Raw genomic sequence first — 19,027 nt, 5'->3', positions numbered from 1 at the left:
AAATGTGGGCAAATTCGAAGCTTTCACCAACTCCCATTGGATCCCTTGGCCATATTTTGTTGTATCCTGTCAGGCTGAGCAAAAAAATGCCCAAGGGGATCAAGCAATTCAGTGGTAAGTACCGATTTTTGCGACAAATGCACAGAAATGCTTAGAATTTGCTTGTAATGTCAATTCTGTGATTATTTCGTCAAATTGGAGCCTTTCACCGAGATTTCTTGGAGCCTTTGGACATATTCTGTTGTAACCTATCAGGCTGAGCACGAAAATGACAAAGACAATCAACAGAGAGGCTGGCAAGTACCGGATTTGGCGACAAAACCCCATTTTTGGCTCAATTTCCATAGAAAACGTCGAAATTTGGGCCAAATGTGGCCAAATTCGAAGCTTTCACCAACTCCCATTGGATCCCTTGGCCATATTTTGTTGTATCTTGTCAGGCTGAGCAAAAAAATGCCCAAGGGCATCACGTAATTCAGTGGTAAGTACCGATTTTTGCGACAAATGCACAGAAATTCTTAGAATTTGCTTGTAATGTCAATTCCGTGATTATTTCGTCAAATTGGAGCATTTCACCGAGATTTCTTGGAGCCTTTGGACATATTCTGTTGTAACCTATCAGGCTGAGCACGAAAATGACAAAGACAATCAACAGAGAGGCTGGCAAGTACCGGATTTGGCGACAAAACCCCGTTTTTGGCTCAATTTCCATAGAAAACGTCGAAATTTGGGCCAAATGTGGCCAAATTCGAGGCTTTCACCGACTCCTCTTGGATCCCTTGGCCCTATTTTGTTGTATCCTGTCAGGCTGAGCACGAAAACGACAAAGACAGTCAACAGAGAGGCTGGCAAGTACCGGATTTGGCGACAAATCCCCGTTTTTGGCTCAATTTCCATAGAAAACGTCGAAATTTGGGCCAAATGTGGCCAAATTCGAAGCTTTCACCGACTCCCATTGGATCCCTTGGCCATATTTTGTTGTATCCTGTCAGGCTGAGCAAAAAAATGCGCAAGGGCATCAAGTAATTCAGTGGTAAGTACCGATTTTTGCGACAAATGCACAGAAATGCTTAGAATTTGCTTGTAATGTCAATTCTGTGATTATTTCGTCAAATTGGAGCCTTTCACCGAGATTTCTTGGAGCCTTTGGACATATTCTGTTGTAACCTATCAGGCTGAGCACGAAAATGACAAAGACAATCAACAGAGAGGCTGGCAAGTACCGGATTTGGCGACAAAACCCCGTTTTTGGTTCAATTTCCATAGAAAAGGTCGAAATTTGGGCCTAATGTGGCCAAATTCGAGGCTTTCACCGACTCCCATTGGATCCCTTGGCCATATTTTGTTGTATCCTGTCAGGCTGAGCAAAAAAATGCCCAAGGGCATCAAGCAATTCAGTGGTAAGTACCGATTTTTGCGACAAATGCACAGAAATGCTTAGAATTTGCTTGTAATGTCAATTCTGTGATTATTTCGTCAAATTGGAGCCTTTCACCGAGATTTCTTGGAGCCTTTGGACATATTCTGTTGTAACCTATCAGGCTGAGCACGAAAATGACAAAGACAGTCAACAGAGAGGCTGGCAAGTACCGGATTTGGCGACAAAACCCCGTTTTTTGCTCAATTTCCATAGAAAACGTCGAAATTTGGGCCAAATGTGGCCAAATTCGAGGCTTTCACCAACTCCTCTTGGATCCCTTGGCCCTATTTTGTTGTATCCTGTCAGGCTGAGCACGAAAACGACAAAGACAGTCAACAGAGAGGCTGGCAAGTACCGGATTTGGCGACAAAACCCCGTTTTTGGCTCAATTTCCAAAGAAAACGTCAAAATTTGGGCCAAATGTGGGCAAATTCGAAGCTTTCACCGACTCCCATTGGATCCCTTGGCCATATTTTGTTGTATCCTGTCAGGCTGAGCAAAAAAATGCCCAAGGGGATCAAGCAATTCAGTGGTAAGTACCGATTTTTGCGACAAATGCACAGAAATGCTTAGAATTTGCTTGTAATGTCAATTCTGTGATTATTTCGTCAAATTGGAGCCTTTCACCGAGATTTCTTGGAGCCTTTGGACATATTCTGTTGTAACCTATCAGGCTGAGCACGAAAATGACAAAGACAATCAACAGAGAGGCTGGCAAGTACCGGATTTGGCGACAAAACCCCATTTTTGGCTCAATTTCCATAGAAAACGTCGAAATTTGGGCCAAATGTATCCAAATTCAAAGCTTTCACCAACTCCCATTGGATCCCTTGGCCATATTTTGTTGTATCCTGTCAGGCTGAGCAAAAAAATGCCCAAGGGCATCAAGTAATTCAGTGGTAAGTACCGATTTTTGCGACAAATGCACAGAAATGCTTAGAATTTGCTTGTAATGTCAGTTCCGTGATTATTTCGTCAAATTGGAGCCTTTCACCAAGATTTCTTGGAGCCTTTGGACATATTCTGTTGTAACCTATCAGGCTGAGCACGAAAATGACAAAGACAATCAACAGAGAGGCTGGCAAGTACCGGATTTGGCGACAAAACCCCATTTTTGGCTCAATTTCCATAGAAAACGTCGAAATTTGGGCCAAATGTGGCCAAATTCGAAGCTTTCACCAACTCCCATTGGATCCCTTGGCCATATTTTGTTGTATCCTGTCAGGCTGAGCAAAAAAATGCCCAAGGGCATCAAGTAATTCAGTGGTAAGTACCGATTTTTGCGACAAATGCACAGAAATGCTTAGAATTTGCTTGTAATGTCAGTTCCGTGATTATTTCGTCAAATTGGAGCCTTTCACCAAGATTTCTTGGAGCCTTTGGACATATTCTGTTGTAACCTATCAGGCTGAGCACGAAAATGACAAAGACAATCAACAGAGAGGCTGGCAAGTACCGGATTTGGCGACAAAACCCCGTTTTTGGCTCAATTTCCATAGAAAACGTCGAAATTTGGGCCAAATGTGGCCAAATTCGAGGCTTTCACCGACTCCCATTGGATCCCTTGGCCCTATTTTGTTGTATCCTGTCAGGCTGAGCACGAAAACGACAAAGACAGTCAACAGAGAGGCTGGCAAGTACCGGATTTGGCGACAAAACCCCGTTTTTGGCTCAATTTCCATAGAAAACGTCGAAATTTGGGCCAAATGTGGCCAAATTCGAAGCTTTCACCGACTCCCATTGGATCCCTTGGCCATATTTTGTTGTATCCTGTCAGGCTGAGCAAGAAAATGCGCAAGGGCATCAAGTAATTCAGTGGTAAGTACCGATTTTTGCGACAAATGCACAGAAATTCTTAGAATTTGCTTGTAATGTCAATTCCGTGATTATTTCGTCAAATTGGAGCCTTTCACCGAGATTTCTTGGAGCCTTTGGACATATTCTGTTGTAACCTATCAGGCTGAGCACGAAAATGACAAAGACAATCAACAGAGAGGCTGGCAAGTACCGGATTTGGCGACAAAACCCCGTTTTTGGTTCAATTTCCATAGAAAACGTCGATATTTGGGCCTAATGTGGCCAAATTCGAGGCTTTCACCGACTCCCATTGGATCCCTTGGCCTTATTTTGTTGTATCCTGTCAGGCTGAGCAAAAAAATGCCCAAGGGCATCAAGCAATTCAGTGGTAAGTACCGATTTTTGCGACAAATGCACAGAAATGCTTAGAATTTGCTTGTAATGTCAATTCTGTGATTATTTCGTCAAATTGGAGCCTTTCACCGAGATTTCTTGGAGCCTTTGGACATATTCTGTTGTAACCTATCAGGCTGAGCACGAAAATGACAAAGACAGTCAACAGAGAGGCTGGCAAGTACCGGATTTGGCGACAAAACCCCGTTTTTTGCTCAATTTCCATAGAAAACGTCGAAATTTGGGCCAAATGTGGCCAAATTCGAGGCTTTCACCAACTCCTCTTGCATCCCTTGGCCCTATTTTGTTGTATCCTGTCAGGCTGAGCACGAAAACGACAAAGACAGTCAACAGAGAGGCTGGCAAGTACCGGATTTGGCGACAAAACCCCGTTTTTGGCTCAATTTCCAAAGAAAACGTCAAAATTTGGGCCAAATGTGGGCAAATTCGAAGCTTTCACCGACTCCCATTGGATCCCTTGGCCATATTTTGTTGTATCCTGTCAGGCTGAGCAAAAAAATGCCCAAGGGGATCAAGCAATTTAGTGGTAAGTACCGATTTTTGCGACAAATGCACAGAAATGCTTAGAATTTGCTTGTAATGTCAATTCTGTGATTATTTCGTCAAATTGGAGCCTTTCACCAAGATTTCTTGGAGCCTTTGGACATATTCTGTTGTAACCTATCAGGCTGAGCACGAAAATGACAAAGACAATCAACAGAGAGGCTGGCAAGTACCGGATTTGGCGACAAAACCCCGTTTTTGGCACAATTTCCATAGAAAACGTCGAAATTTGGGCCAAATGTGGCCAAAATCGAGGCTTTCACCTTTTCCTCTTGCATCCCTAGGCCCTATTTTGTTGTATCCTGTCAGGCTGAGCACGAAAACGACAAAGACAGTCAACAGAGAGGCTGGCAAGTACCGGATTTGGCGACAAAACCCCGTTTTTGGCTCAATTTCCAAAGAAAACGTCAAAATTTGGGCCAAATGTGGCCAAATTCGAAGCTTTCACCGACTCCCATTGGATCCCTTGGCCATATTTTGTTGTATCCTGTCAGGCTGAGCAAAAAAATGCCCAAGGGGATCAAGCAATTCAGTGGTAAGTACCGATTTTTGCGACAAATGCACAGAAATGCTTAGAATTTGCTTGTAATGTCAGTTCCGTGATTATTTCGTCAAATTGGAGCCTTTCACCGAGATTTCTTGGAGCCTTTGGACATATTCTGTTGTAACCTATCAGGCTGAGCACGAAAATGACAAAGACAATCAACAGAGAGGCTGGCAAGTACCGGATTTGGCGACAAAACCCCGTTTTTGGCTCAATTTCCATAGAAAACGTCGAAATTTGGGCCAAATGTGGCCAAATTCGAGGCTTTCACCGACTCCCATTGGATCCCTTGACCCTATTTTGTTGTATCCTGTCAGGCTGAGCACGAAAACGACAAAGACAGTCAACAGAGAGGCTGGCAAGTACCGGATTTGGCGACAAAACCCCGTTTTTGGCTCAATTTCCATAGAAAACGTCGAAATTTGGGCCAAATGTGGCCAAATTCGAAGCTTTCACCGACTCCCATTGGATCCCTTGGCCATATTTTGTTGTATCCTGTCAGGCTGAGCAAAAAAATGCGCAAGGGCATCAAGTAATTCAGTGGTAAGTACCGATTTTTGCGACAAATGCACAGAAATGCTTAGAATTTGCTTGTAATGTCAATTCTGTGATTATTTCGTCAAATTGGAGCCTTTCACCGAGATTTCTTGGAGCCTTTGGACATATTCTGTTGTAACCTATCAGGCTGAGCACGAAAATGACAAAGACAATCAACAGAGAGGCTGGCAAGTACCGGATTTGGCGACAAAACCCCGTTTTTGGTTCAATTTCCATAGAAAAGGTCGAAATTTGGGCCTAATGTGGCCAAATTCGAGGCTTTCACCGACTCCCATTGGATCCCTTGGCCATATTTTGTTGTATCCTGTCAGGCTGAGCAAAAAAATGCCCAAGGGCATCAAGCAATTCAGTGGTAAGTACCGATTTTTGCGACAAATGCACAGAAATGCTTAGAATTTGCTTGTAATGTCAATTCTGTGATTATTTCGTCAAATTGGAGCCTTTCACCGAGATTTCTTGGAGCCTTTGGACATATTCTGTTGTAACCTAACAGGCTGAGCACGAAAATGACAAAGACAGTCAACAGAGAGGCTGGCAAGTACCGGATTTGGCGACAAAACCCCGTTTTTTGCTCAATTTCCATAGAAAACGTCGAAATTTGGGCCAAATGTGGCCAAATTCGAGGCTTTCACCAACTCCTCTTGGATCCCTTGGCCCTATTTTGTTGTATCCTGTCAGGCTGAGCACGAAAACGACAAAGACAGTCAACAGAGAGGCTGGCAAGTACCGGATTTGGCGACAAAACCCCGTTTTTGGCTCAATTTCCAAAGAAAACGTCAAAATTTGGGCCAAATGTGGGCAAATTCGAAGCTTTCACCAACTCCCATTGGATCCCTTGGCCATATTTTGTTGTATCCTGTCAGGCTGAGCAAAAAAATGCCCAAGGGGATCAAGCAATTCAGTGGTAAGTACCGATTTTTGCGACAAATGCACAGAAATGCTTAGAATTTGCTTGTAATGTCAATTCTGTGATTATTTCGTCAAATTGGAGCCTTTCACCGAGATTTCTTGGAGCCTTTGGACATATTCTGTTGTAACCTATCAGGCTGAGCACGAAAATGACAAAGACAATCAACAGAGAGGCTGGCAAGTACCGGATTTGGCGACAAAACCCCATTTTTGGCTCAATTTCCATAGAAAACGTCGAAATTTGGGCCAAATGTGGCCAAATTCGAAGCTTTCACCAACTCCCATTGGATCCCTTGGCCATATTTTGTTGTATCCTGTCAGGCTGAGCAAAAAAATGCCCAAGGGCATCAAGTAATTCAGTGGTAAGTACCGATTTTTGCGACAAATGCACAGAAATGCTTAGAATTTGCTTGTAATGTCAGTTCCGTGATTATTTCGTCAAATTGGAGCCTTTCACCAAGATTTCTTGGAGCCTTTGGACATATTCTGTTGTAACCTATCAGGCTGAGCACGAAAATGACAAAGACAATCAACAGAGAGGCTGGCAAGTACCGGATTTGGCGACAAAACCCCGTTTTTGGCTCAATTTCCATAGAAAACGTCGAAATTTGGGCCAAATGTGGCCAAATTCGAAGCTTTCACCGACTCCCATTAGATCCCTTGGCCATATTTTGTTGTATCCTGTCAGGCTGAGCAAAAAAATGCGCAAGGGCATCAAGTAATTCAGTGGTAAGTACCGATTTTTGCGACAAATGCACAGAAATTCTTAGAATTTGCTTGTAATGTCAATTCCGTGATTATTTCGTCAAATTGGAGCCTTTCACCGAGATTTCTTGGAGCCTTTGGACATATTCTGTTGTAACCTATCAGGCTGAGCACGAAAATGACAAAGAATATCAACAGAGAGGCTGGCAAGTACCGGATTTGGCGACAAAACCCCGTTTTTGGTTCAATTTCCATAGAAAACGTCGATATTTGGGCCTAATGTGGCCAAATTCGAGGCTTTCACCGACTCCCATTGGATCCCTTGGCCATATTTTGTTGTATCCTGTCAGGCTGAGCAAAAAAATGCCCAAGGGCATCAAGCAATTCAGTGGTAAGTACCGATTTTTGCGACAAATGCACAGAAATGCTTAGAATTTGCTTGTAATGTCAATTCTGTGATTATTTCGTCAAATTGGAGCCTTTCACCGAGATTTCTTGGAGCCTTTGGACATATTCTGTTGTAACCTATCAGGCTGAGCACGAAAATGACAAAGACAGTCAACAGAGAGGCTGGCAAGTACCGGATTTGGCGACAAAACCCCGTTTTTTGCTCAATTTCCATAGAAAACGTCGAAATTTGGGCCAAATGTGGCCAAATTCGAGGCTTTCACCAACTCCTCTTGGATCCCTTGGCCCTATTTTGTTGTATCCTGTCAGGCTGAGCACGAAAACGACAAAGACAGTCAACAGAGAGGCTGGCAAGTACCGGATTTGGCGACAAAACCCCGTTTTTGGCTCAATTTCCAAAGAAAACGTCAAAATTTGGGCCAAATGTGGGCAAATTCGAAGCTTTCACCGACTCCCATTGGATCCCTTGGCCATATTTTGTTGTATCCTGTCAGGCTGAGCAAAAAAATGCCCAAGGGGATCAAGCAATTTAGTGGTAAGTACCGATTTTTGCGACAAATGCACAGAAATGCTTAGAATTTGCTTGTAATGTCAATTCTGTGATTATTTCGTCAAATTGGAGCCTTTCACCGAGATTTCTTGGAGCCTTTGGACATATTCTGTTGTAACCTATCAGGCTGAGCACGAAAATGACAAAGACAATCAACAGAGAGGCTGGCAAGTACCGGATTTGGCGACAAAACCCCGTTTTTGGCTCAATTTCCATAGAAAACGTCGAAATTTGGGCCAAATGTGGCCAAATTCGAGGCTTTCACCGACTCCTCTTGGATCCCTTGGTCCTATTTTGTTGTATCCTGTCAGGCTGAGCACGAAAACGACAAAGACAGTCAACAGAGAGGCTGGCAAGTACCGGATTTGGCGACAAAACCCCGTTTTTGGCTCAATTTCCAAAGAAAACGTCAAAATTTGGGCCAAATGTGGCCAAATTCGAAGCTTTCACCGACTCCCATTGGATCCCTTGGCCATATTTTGTTGTATCCTGTCAGGCTGAGCAAAAAAATGCCCAAGGGGATCAAGCAATTTAGTGGTAAGTACCGATTTTTGCGACAAATGCACAGAAATGCTTAGAATTTGCTTGTAATGTCAATTCTGTGATTATTTCGTCAAATTGGAGCCTTTCACCGAGATTTCTTGGAGCCTTTGGACTTATTCTGTTGTAACCTATCAGGCTGAGCACGAAAATGACAAAGACAATCAACAGAGAGGCTGGCAAGTACCGGATTTGGCGACAAAACCCCGTTTTTGGCTCAATTTCCAAAGAAAACGTCAAAATTTGGGCCAAATGTGGGCAAATTCGAAGCTTTAACCGACTCCCATTGAATCCCTTGGCCATATTTTGATGTATCCTGTCAGGCTGAGCAAAAAAATGCCCAAGGGCATCAAGCAATTCAGTGGTAAGTACCGATTTTTGCGACAAATGCACAGAAATGCTTAGAATTTGCTTGTAATGTCAGTTCCGTGATTATTTCGTCAAATTGGAGCCTTTCACCGAGATTTCTTGGAGCCTTTGGACATATTCTGTTGTAACCTATCAGGCTGAGCACGAAAATGACAAAGACAATCAACAGAGAGGCTGGCAAGTACCGGATTTGGCGACAAAACCCCATTTTTGGCTCAATTTCCATAGAAAACGTCGAAATTTGGGCCAAATGTGGCCAAATTCGAGGCTTTCACCGACTCCTCTTGGATCCCTTGGCCCTATTTTGTTGTATCCTGTCAGGCTGAGCACGAAAACGACAAAGACAGTCAACAGAGAGGCTGGCAAGTACCGGATTTGGCGACAAAACCCCGTTTTTGGCTCAATTTCCATAGAAAACGTCGAAATTTGGGCCAAATGTGGCCAAATTCGAAGCTTTCACCAACTCCCATTGGATCCCTTGGCCATATTTTGTTGTATCCTGTCAGGCTGAGCAAAAAAATGCGCAAGGGCATCAAGTAATTCACTGGTAAGTACCGATTTTTGCGACAAATGCACAGAAATGCTTAGAATTTGCTTGTAATGTCAATTCTGTGATTATTTCGTCAAATTGGAGCCTTTCACCGAGATTTCTTGGAGCCTTTGGACATATTCTGTTGTAACCTATCAGGCTGAGCACGAAAATGACAAAGACAATCAACAGAGAGGCTGGCAAGTACCGGATTTGGCGACAAAACCCCATTTTTGGCTCAATTTCCATAGAAAACGTCGAAATTTGGGCCAAATGTGGCCAAATTCGAAGCTTTCACCAACTCCCATTGGATCCCTTGGCCATATTTTGTTGTATCCTGTCAGGCTGAGCAAAAAAATGCCCAAGGGCATCAAGTAATTCAGTGGTAAGTACCGATTTTTGCGACAAATGCACAGAAATTCTTAGAATTTGCTTGTAATGTCAATTCCGTGATTATTTCGTCAAATTGGAGCCTTTCACCGAGATTTCTTGGAGCCTTTGGACATATTCTGTTGTAACCTATCAGGCTGAGCACGAAAATGACAAAGACAATCAACAGAGAGGCTGGCAAGTACCGGATTTGGCGACAAAACCCCGTTTTTGGCTCAATTTCCATAGAAAACGTCGAAATTTGGGCCAAATGTGGCCAAATTCGAGGCTTTCACCGACTCCTCTTGGATCTCTTGGCCCTATTTTGTTGTATCCTGTCAGGCTGAGCACGAAAACGACAAAGACAGTCAACAGAGAGGCTGGCAAGTACCGGATTTGGCGACAAATCCCCGTTTTTGGCTCAATTTCCATAGAAAACGTCGAAATTTGGACCAAATGTGGCCAAATTCGAGGCTTTCACCGACTCCTCTTGGATCCCTTGGCCCTATTTTGTTGTATCCTGTCAGGCTGAGCACGAAAACGACAAAGACAGTCAACAGAGAGGCTGGCAAGTACCGGATTTGGCGACAAAACCCCGTTTTTGGCACAATTTCCATAGAAAACGTCGAAATTTGGGCCAAATGTGGCCAAAATCGAGGCTTTCACCTTTTCCTCTTGCATCCCTAGGCCCTATTTTGTTGTATCCTGTGAGGCTGAGCACGAAAACGACAAAGACAGTCAACAGAGAGGCTGGCAAGTACCGGATTTGGCGACAAAACCCCGTTTTTGGCTCAATTTCCAAAGAAAACGTCAAAATTTGGGCCAAATGTGGCCAAATTCGAAGCTTTCACCGACTCCCATTGGATCCCTTGGCCATATTTTGTTGTATCCTGTCAGGCTGAGCAAAAAAATGCCCAAGGGGATCAAGCAATTCAGTGGTAAGTACCGATTTTTGCGACAAATGCACAGAAATGCTTAGAATTTGCTTGTAATGTCAGTTCCGTGATTATTTCGTCAAATTGGAGCCTTTCACCGAGATTTCTTGGAGCCTTTGGACATATTCTGTTGTAACCTATCAGGCTGAGCACGAAAATGACAAAGACAATCAACAGAGAGGCTGGCAAGTACCGGATTTGGCGACAAAACCCCGTTTTTGGTTCAATTTCCATAGAAAAGGTCGAAATTTGGGCCTAATGTGGCCAAATTCGAGGCTTTCACCGACTCCCATTGGATCCCTTGGCCATATTTTGTTGTATCCTGTCAGGCTGAGCAAAAAAATGCCCAAGGGCATCAAGCAATTCAGTGGTAAGTACCGATTTTTGCGACAAATGCACAGAAATGCTTAGAATTTGCTTGTAATGTCAATTCTGTGATTATTTCGTCAAATTGGAGCCTTTCACCGAGATTTCTTGGAGCCTTTGGACATATTCTGTTGTAACCTATCAGGCTGAGCACGAAAATGACAAAGACAGTCAACAGAGAGGCTGGCAAGTACCGGATTTGGCGACAAAACCCCGTTTTTTGCTCAATTTCCATAGAAAACGTCGAATATTGGGCCAAATGTGGCCAAATTCGAGGCTTTCACCAACTCCTCTTGGATCCCTTGGCCCTATTTCGTTGTATCCTGTCAGGCTGAGCACGAAAACGACAAAGACAGTCAACAGAGAGGCTGGCAAGTACCGGATTTGGCGACAAAACCCCGTTTTTGGCTCAATTTCCAAAGAAAACGTCAAAATTTGGGCCAAATGTGGGCAAATTCGAAGCTTTCACCGACTCCCATTGGATCCCTTGGCCATATTTTGTTGTATCCTGTCAGGCTGAGCAAAAAAATGCCCAAGGGGATCAAGCAATTCAGTGGTAAGTACCGATTTTTGCGACAAATGCACAGAAATGCTTAGAATTTGCTTGTAATGTCAATTCTGTGATTATTTCGTCAAATTGGAGCCTTTCACCGAGATTTCTTGGAGCCTTTGGACATATTCTGTTGTAACCTATCAGGCTGAGCACGAAAATGACAAAGACAATCAACAGAGAGGCTGGCAAGTACCGGATTTGGCGACAAAACCCCATTTTTGGCTCAATTTCCATAGAAAACGTCGAAATTTGGGCCAAATGTGGCCAAATTCGAAGCTTTCACCAACTCCCATTGGATCCCTTGGCCATATTTTGTTGTATCCTGTCAGGCTGAGCAAAAAAATGCCCAAGGGCATCAAGTAATTCAGTGGTAAGTACCGATTTTTGCGACAAATGCACAGAAATGCTTAGAATTTGCTTGTAATGTCAGTTCCGTGATTATTTCGTCAAATTGGAGCCTTTCACCAAGATTTCTTGGAGCCTTTGGACATATTCTGTTGTAACCTATCAGGCTGAGCACGAAAATGACAAAGACAATCAACAGAGAGGCTGGCAAGTACCGGATTTGGCGACAAAACCCCGTTTTTGGCTCAATTTCCATAGAAAACGTCGAAATTTGGGCCAAATGTGGCCAAATTCGAGGCTTTCACCGACTCCCATTGGATCCCTTGGCCCTATTTTGTTGTATCCTGTCAGGCTGAGCTCGAAAACGACAAAGACAGTCAACAGAGAGGCTGGCAAGTACCGGATTTGGCGACAAAACCCCGTTTTTGGCTCAATTTCCATAGAAAACGTCGAAATTTGGGCCAAATGTGGCCAAATTCGAGGCTTTCACCGACTCCCATTGGATCCCTTGGCCATATTTTGTTGTATCCTGTCAGGCTGAGCAAAAAAATGCGCAAGGGCATCAAGTAATTCAGTGGTAAGTACCGATTTTTGCGACAAATGCACAGAAATTCTTAGAATTTGCTTGTAATGTCAATTCCGTGATTATTTCGTCAAATTGGAGCCTTTCACCGAGATTTCTTGGAGCCTTTGGACATATTCTGTTGTAACCTATCAGGCTGAGCACGAAAATGACAAAGACAATCAACAGAGAGGCTGGCAAGTACCGGATTTGGCGACAAAACCCCGTTTTTGGTTCAATTTCCATAGAAAACGTCGATATTTGGGCCTAATGTGGCCAAATTCGACGCTTTCACCGACTCCCATTGGATCCCTTGGCCATATTTTGTTGTATCCTGTCAGGCTGAGCAAAAAAATGCCCAAGGGCATCAAGCAATTCAGTGGTAAGTACCGATTTTTGCGACAAATGCACAGAAATGCTTAGAATTTGCTTGTAATGTCAATTCTGTGATTATTTCGTCAAATTGGAGCCTTTCACCGAGATTTCTTGGAGCCTTTGGACATATTCTGTTGTAACCTATCAGGCTGAGCACGAAAATGACAAAGACAGTCAACAGAGAGGCTGGCAAGTACCGGATTTGGCGACAAAACCCCGTTTTTTGCTCAATTTCCATAGAAAACGTCGAAATTTGGGCCAAATGTGGCCAAATTCGAGGCTTTCACCAACTCCTCTTGGATCCCTTGGCCCTATTTTGTTGTATCCTGTCAGGCTGAGCACGAAAACGACAAAGACAGTCAACAGAGAGGCTGGCAAGTACCGGATTTGGCGACAAAACCCCGTTTTTGGCTCAATTTCCAAAGAAAACGTCAAAATTTGGGCCAAATGTGGGCAAATTCGAAGCTTTCACCGACTCCCATTGGATCCCTTGGCCATATTTTGTTGTATCCTGTCAGGCTGAGCAAAAAAATGCCCAAGGGGATCAAGCAATTTAGTGGTAAGTACCGATTTTTGCGATAAATGCACAGAAATGCTTAGAATTTGCTTGTAATGTCAATTCTGTGATTATTTCGTCAAATTGGAGCCTTTCACCGAGATTTCTTGGAGCCTTTGGACATAATCTGTTGTAACCTATCAGGCTGAGCACGAAAATGACAAAGACAATCAACAGAGAGGCTGGCAAGTACCGGATTTGGCGACAAAACCCCGTTTTTGGCTCAATTTCCATAGAAAACGTCGAAATTTGGGCCAAATGTGGCCAAATTCGAGGCTTTCACCGACTCCTCTTGGATCCCTTGGTCCTATTTTGTTGTATCCTGTCAGGCTGAGCACGAAAACGACAAAGACAGTCAACAGAGAGGCTGGCAAGTACCGGATTTGGCGACAAAACCCCGTTTTTGGCTCAATTTCCAAAGAAAACGTCAAAATTTGGGCCAAATGTGGCCAAATTCGAAGCTTTCACCGACTCCCATTGGATCCCTTGGCCATATTTTGTTGTATCCTGTCAGGCTGAGCAAAAAAATGCCCAAGGGGATCAAGCAATTTAGTGGTAAGTACCGATTTTTGCGACAAATGCACAGAAATGCTTAGAATTTGCTTGTAATGTCAATTCTGTGATTATTTCGTCAAATTGGAGCCTTTCACCGAGATTTCTTGGAGCCTTTGGACATATTCTGTTGTAACCTATCAGGCTGAGCACGAAAATGACAAAGACAATCAACAGAGAGGCTGGCAAGTACCGGATTTGGCGACAAAACCCCGTTTTTGGCTCAATTTCCAAAGAAAACGTCAAAATTTGGGCCAAATGTGGGCAAATTCGAAGCTTTAACCGACTCCCATTGAATCCCTTGGCCATATTTTGATGTATCCTGTCAGGCTGAGCAAAAAAATGCCCAAGGGCATCAAGCAATTCAGTGGTAAGTACCGATTTTTGCGACAAATGCACAGAAATGCTTAGAATTTGCTTGTAATGTCAATTCTGTGATTATTTCGTCAAATTGGAGCCTTTCACCGAGATTTCTTGGAGCCTTTGGACATATTCTGTTGTAACCTATCAGGCTGAGCACGAAAATGACAAAGACAGTTAACAGAGAGGCTGGCAAGTACCGGATTTGGCGACAAAACCCCGTTTTTTGCTCAATTTCCATAGAAAACGTCGAAATTAGGGCCAAATGTGGCCAAATTCGAGGCTTTCACCAACTCCTCTTGGATCCCTTGGCCCTATTTTGTTGTATCCTGTCAGGCTGAGCACGAAAACGACAAAGACAGTCAACAGAGAGGCTGGCAAGTACCGGATTTGGCGACAAAACCCCGTTTTTGGCACAATTTCCATAGAAAACGTCGAAATTTGGGCCAAATGTGGCCAAAATCGAGGCTTTCACCTTTTCCTCTTGCATCCCTAGGCCCTATTTTGTTGTATCCTGTGAGGCTGAGCACGAAAACGACAAAGACAGTCAACAGAGAGGCTGGCAAGTACCGGATTTGGCGACAAAACCCCGTTTTTGGCTCAATTTCCAAAGAAAACGTCAAAATTTGGGCCAAATGTGGCCAAATTCGAAGCTTTCACCGACTCCCATTGGATCCCTTGGCCATATTTTGTTGTATCCTGTCAGGCTGAGCAAAAAAATGCCCAAGGGGATCAAGCAATTCAGTGGTAAGTACCGATTTTTGCGACAAATGCACAGAAATGCTTAGAATTTGCTTGTAATGTCAGTTCCGTGATTATTTCGTCAAATTGGAGCCTTTCACCGAGATTTCTTGGAGCCTTTGGACATATTCTGTTGTAACCTATCAGGCTGAGCACGAAAATGACAAAGACAATCAACAGAGAGGCTGGCAAGTACCGGATTTGGCGACAAAACCCCGTTTTTGGCTCAATTTCCATAGAAAACGTCGAAATTTGGGCCAAATGTGGCCAAATTCGAGGCTTTCACCAACTCCTCTTGGATCCCTTGGCCCTATTTTGTTGTATCCTGTCAGGCTGAGCACGAAAACGACAAAGACAGTCAACAGAGAGGCTGGCAAGTACCGGATTTGGCGACAAAACCCCGTTTTTGGCTCAATTTCCAAAGAAAACGTCAAAATTTGGGCCAAATGTGGGCAAATTCGAAGCTTTCACCGACTCCCATTGGATCCCTTGGCCATATTTTGTTGTATCCTGTCAGGCTGAGCAAAAAAATGCCCAAGGGGATCAAGCAATTTAGTGGTAAGTACCGATTTTTGCGACAAATGCACAGAAATGCTTAGAATTTGCTTGTAATGTCAATTCTGTGATTATTTCGTCAAATTGGAGCCTTTCACCGAGATTTCTTGGAGCCTTTGGACATATTCTGTTGTAACCTATCAGGCTGAGCACGAAAATGACAAAGACAATCAACAGAGAGGCTGGCAAGTACCGGATTTGGCGACAAAACCCCGTTTTTGGCTCAATTTCCATAGAAAACGTCGAAATTTGGGCCAAATGTGGCCAAATTCGAGGCTTTCACCGACTCCTCTTGGATCCCTTGGTCCTATTTTGTTGTATCCTGTCAGGCTGAGCACGAAAACGACAAAGACAGTCAACAGAGAGGCTGGCAAGTACCGGATTTGGCGACAAAACCCCGTTTTTGGCTCAATTTCCAAAGAAAACGTCAAAATTTGGGCCAAATGTGGCCAAATTCGAAGCTTTCACCGACTCCCATTGGATCCCTTGGCCATATTTTGTTGTATCCTGTCAGGCTGAGCAAAAAAATGCCCAAGGGGATCAAGCAATTTAGTGGTAAGTACCGATTTTTGCGACAAATGCACAGAAATGCTTAGAATTTGCTTGTAATGTCAATTCTGTGATTATTTCGTCAAATTGGAGCCTTTCACCGAGATTTCTTGGAGCCTTTGGACATATTCTGTTGTAACCTATCAGGCTGAGCACGAAAATGACAAAGACAATCAACAGAGAGGCTGGCAAGTACCGGATTTGGCGACAAAACCCCGTTTTTGGCTCAATTTCCAAAGAAAACGTCAAAATTTGGGCCAAATGTGGGCAAATTCGAAGCTTTAACCGACTCCCATTGAATCCCTTGGCCATATTTTGATGTATCCTGTCAGGCTGAGCAAAAAAATGCCCAAGGGCATCAAGCAATTCAGTGGTAAGTACCGATTTTTGCGACAAATGCACAGAAATGCTTAGAATTTGCTTGTAATGTCAGTTCCGTGATTATTTCGTCAAATTGGAGCCTTTCACCGAGATTTCTTGGAGCCTTTGGACATATTCTGTTGTAACCTATCAGGCTGAGCACGAAAATGACAAAGACAATCAACAGAGAGGCTGGCAAGTACCGGATTTGGCGACAAAACCCCATTTTTGGCTCAATTTCCATAGAAAACGTCGAAATTTGGGCCAAATGTGGCCAAATTCGAGGCTTTCACCGACTCCTCTTGGATCCCTTGGCCCTATTTTGTTGTATCCTGTCAGGCTGAGCACGAAAACGACAAAGACAGTCAACAGAGAGGCTGGCAAGTACCGGATTTGGCGACAAAACCCCGTTTTTGGCTCAATTTCCATAGAAAACGTCGAAATTTGGGCCAAATGTGGCCAAATTCGAAGCTTTCACCAACTCCCATTGGATCCCTTGGCCATATTTTGTTGTATCCTGTCAGGCTGAGCAAAAAAATGCGCAAGGGCATCAAGTAATTCAGTGGTAAGTACCGATTTTTGCGACAAATGCACAGAAATTCTTAGAATTTGCTTGTAATGTCAATTCCGTGATTATTTCGTCAAATTGGAGCCTTTCACCGAGATTTCTTGGAGCCTTTGGACATATTCTGTTGTAACCTATCAGGCTGAGCACGAAAATGACAAAGACAATCAACAGAGAGGCTGGCAAGTACCGGATTTGGCGACAAAACCCCGTTTTTGGTTCAATTTCCATAGAAAAGGTCGAAATTTGGGCCTAATGTGGCCAAATTCGAGGCTTTCACCGACTCCCATTGGATCCCTTGGCCATATTTTGTTGTATCCTGTCAGGCTGAGCAAAAAAATGCCCAAGGGCATCAAGCAATTCAGTGGTAAGTACCGATTTTTGCGACAAATGCACAGAAATGCTTAGAATTTGCTTGTAATGTCAATTCTGTGATTATTTCGTCAAATTGGAGCCTTTCACCGAGATTTCTTGGAGCCTTTGGACATATTCTGTTGTAACCTATCAGGCTGAGCACGAAAATGACAAAGACAGTTAACAGAGAGGCTGGCAAGTACCGGATTTGGCGACAAAACCCCGTTTTTTGCTCAATTTCCATAGAAAACGTCGAAATTTGGGCCAAATGTGGCCAAATTCGAGGCTTTCACCAACACCTCTTGGATCCCTTGGCCCTATTTTGTTGTATCCTGTCAGGCTGAGCACGAAAACGACAAAGACAGTCAACAGAGAGGCTGGCAAGTACCGGATTTGGCGACAAAACCCCGTTTTTGGCTCGATTTCCATAGAAAACGTCAAAATTTGGGCCAAATGTGGGCAAATTCGAAGCTTTCACCAACTCCCATTGGATCCCTTGGCCATATTTTGTTGTATCCTGTCAGGCTGAGCAAAAAAATGCCCAAGGGGATCAAGCAATTCAGTGGTAAGTACCGATTTTTGCGACAAATGCACAGAAATGCTTAGAATTTGCTTGTAATGTCAATTCTGTGATTATTTCGTCAAATTGGAGCCTTTCACCGAGATTTCTTGGAGCCTTTGGACATATTCTGTTGTAACCTATCAGGCTGAGCACGAAAATGACAAAGACAATCAACAGAGAGGCTGGCAAGTACCGGATTTGGCGACAAAACCCCGTTTTTGGCACAATTTCCATAGAAAACGTCGAAATTTGGGCCAAATGTGGCCAAAATCGAGGCTTTCACCTTTTCCTCTTGCATCCCAAGGCCCTATTTTGTTGTATCCTGTCAGGCTGAGCACGAAAACGACAAAGACAGTCAACAGAGAGGCTGGCAAGTACCGGATTTGGCGACAAAACCCCGTTTTTGGCTCAATTTCCAAAGAAAACGTCAAAATTTGGGCCAAATGTGGCCAAATTCGAAGCTTTCACCGACTCCCATTGGATCCCTTGGCCATATTTTGTTGTATCCTGTCAGGCTGAGCAAAAAAATGCCCAAGGGGATCAAGCAATTCAGTGGTAAGTACCGATTTTTGCGACAAATGCACAGAAATGCTTAGAATTTGCTTGTAATGTCAGTTCCGTGATTATTTCGTCAAATTGGAGCCTTTCACCGAGATTTCTTGGAGCCTTTGGACATATTCTGTTGTAACCTATCAGGCTGAGCACGAAAATGACAAAGACAATCAACAGAGAGGCTGGCAAGTACCGGATTTGGCGACAAAACCCCGTTTTTGGCTCAATTTCCATAGAAAACGTCGAAATTTGGGCCAAATGTGGCCAAATTCGAGGCTTTCACCGACTCCCATTGGATCCCTTGGCCCTATTTTGTTGTATCCTGTCAGGCTGAGCACGAAAACGACAAAGACAGTCAACAGAGAGGCTGGCAAGTACCGGATTTGGCGACAAAACCCCGTTTTTGGCTCAATTTCCATAGAAAACGTCGAAATTTGGGCCAAATGTGGCCAAATTCGAAGCTTTCACCGACTCCCATTGGATCCCTTGGCCATATTTTGTTGTATCCTGTCAGGCTGAGCAAAAAAATG

This window comes from Hydra viridissima, unplaced genomic scaffold, assembly GCF_058129835.1.
Source record: "Hydra viridissima isolate aposymbiotic clone 2 unplaced genomic scaffold, HvirCarnegie_v1 scaffold_9, whole genome shotgun sequence".
Lineage (NCBI taxonomy): Eukaryota > Metazoa > Cnidaria > Hydrozoa > Anthoathecata > Hydridae > Hydra > Hydra viridissima.
Note: the sequence above shows the minus strand (reverse complement) of the source record.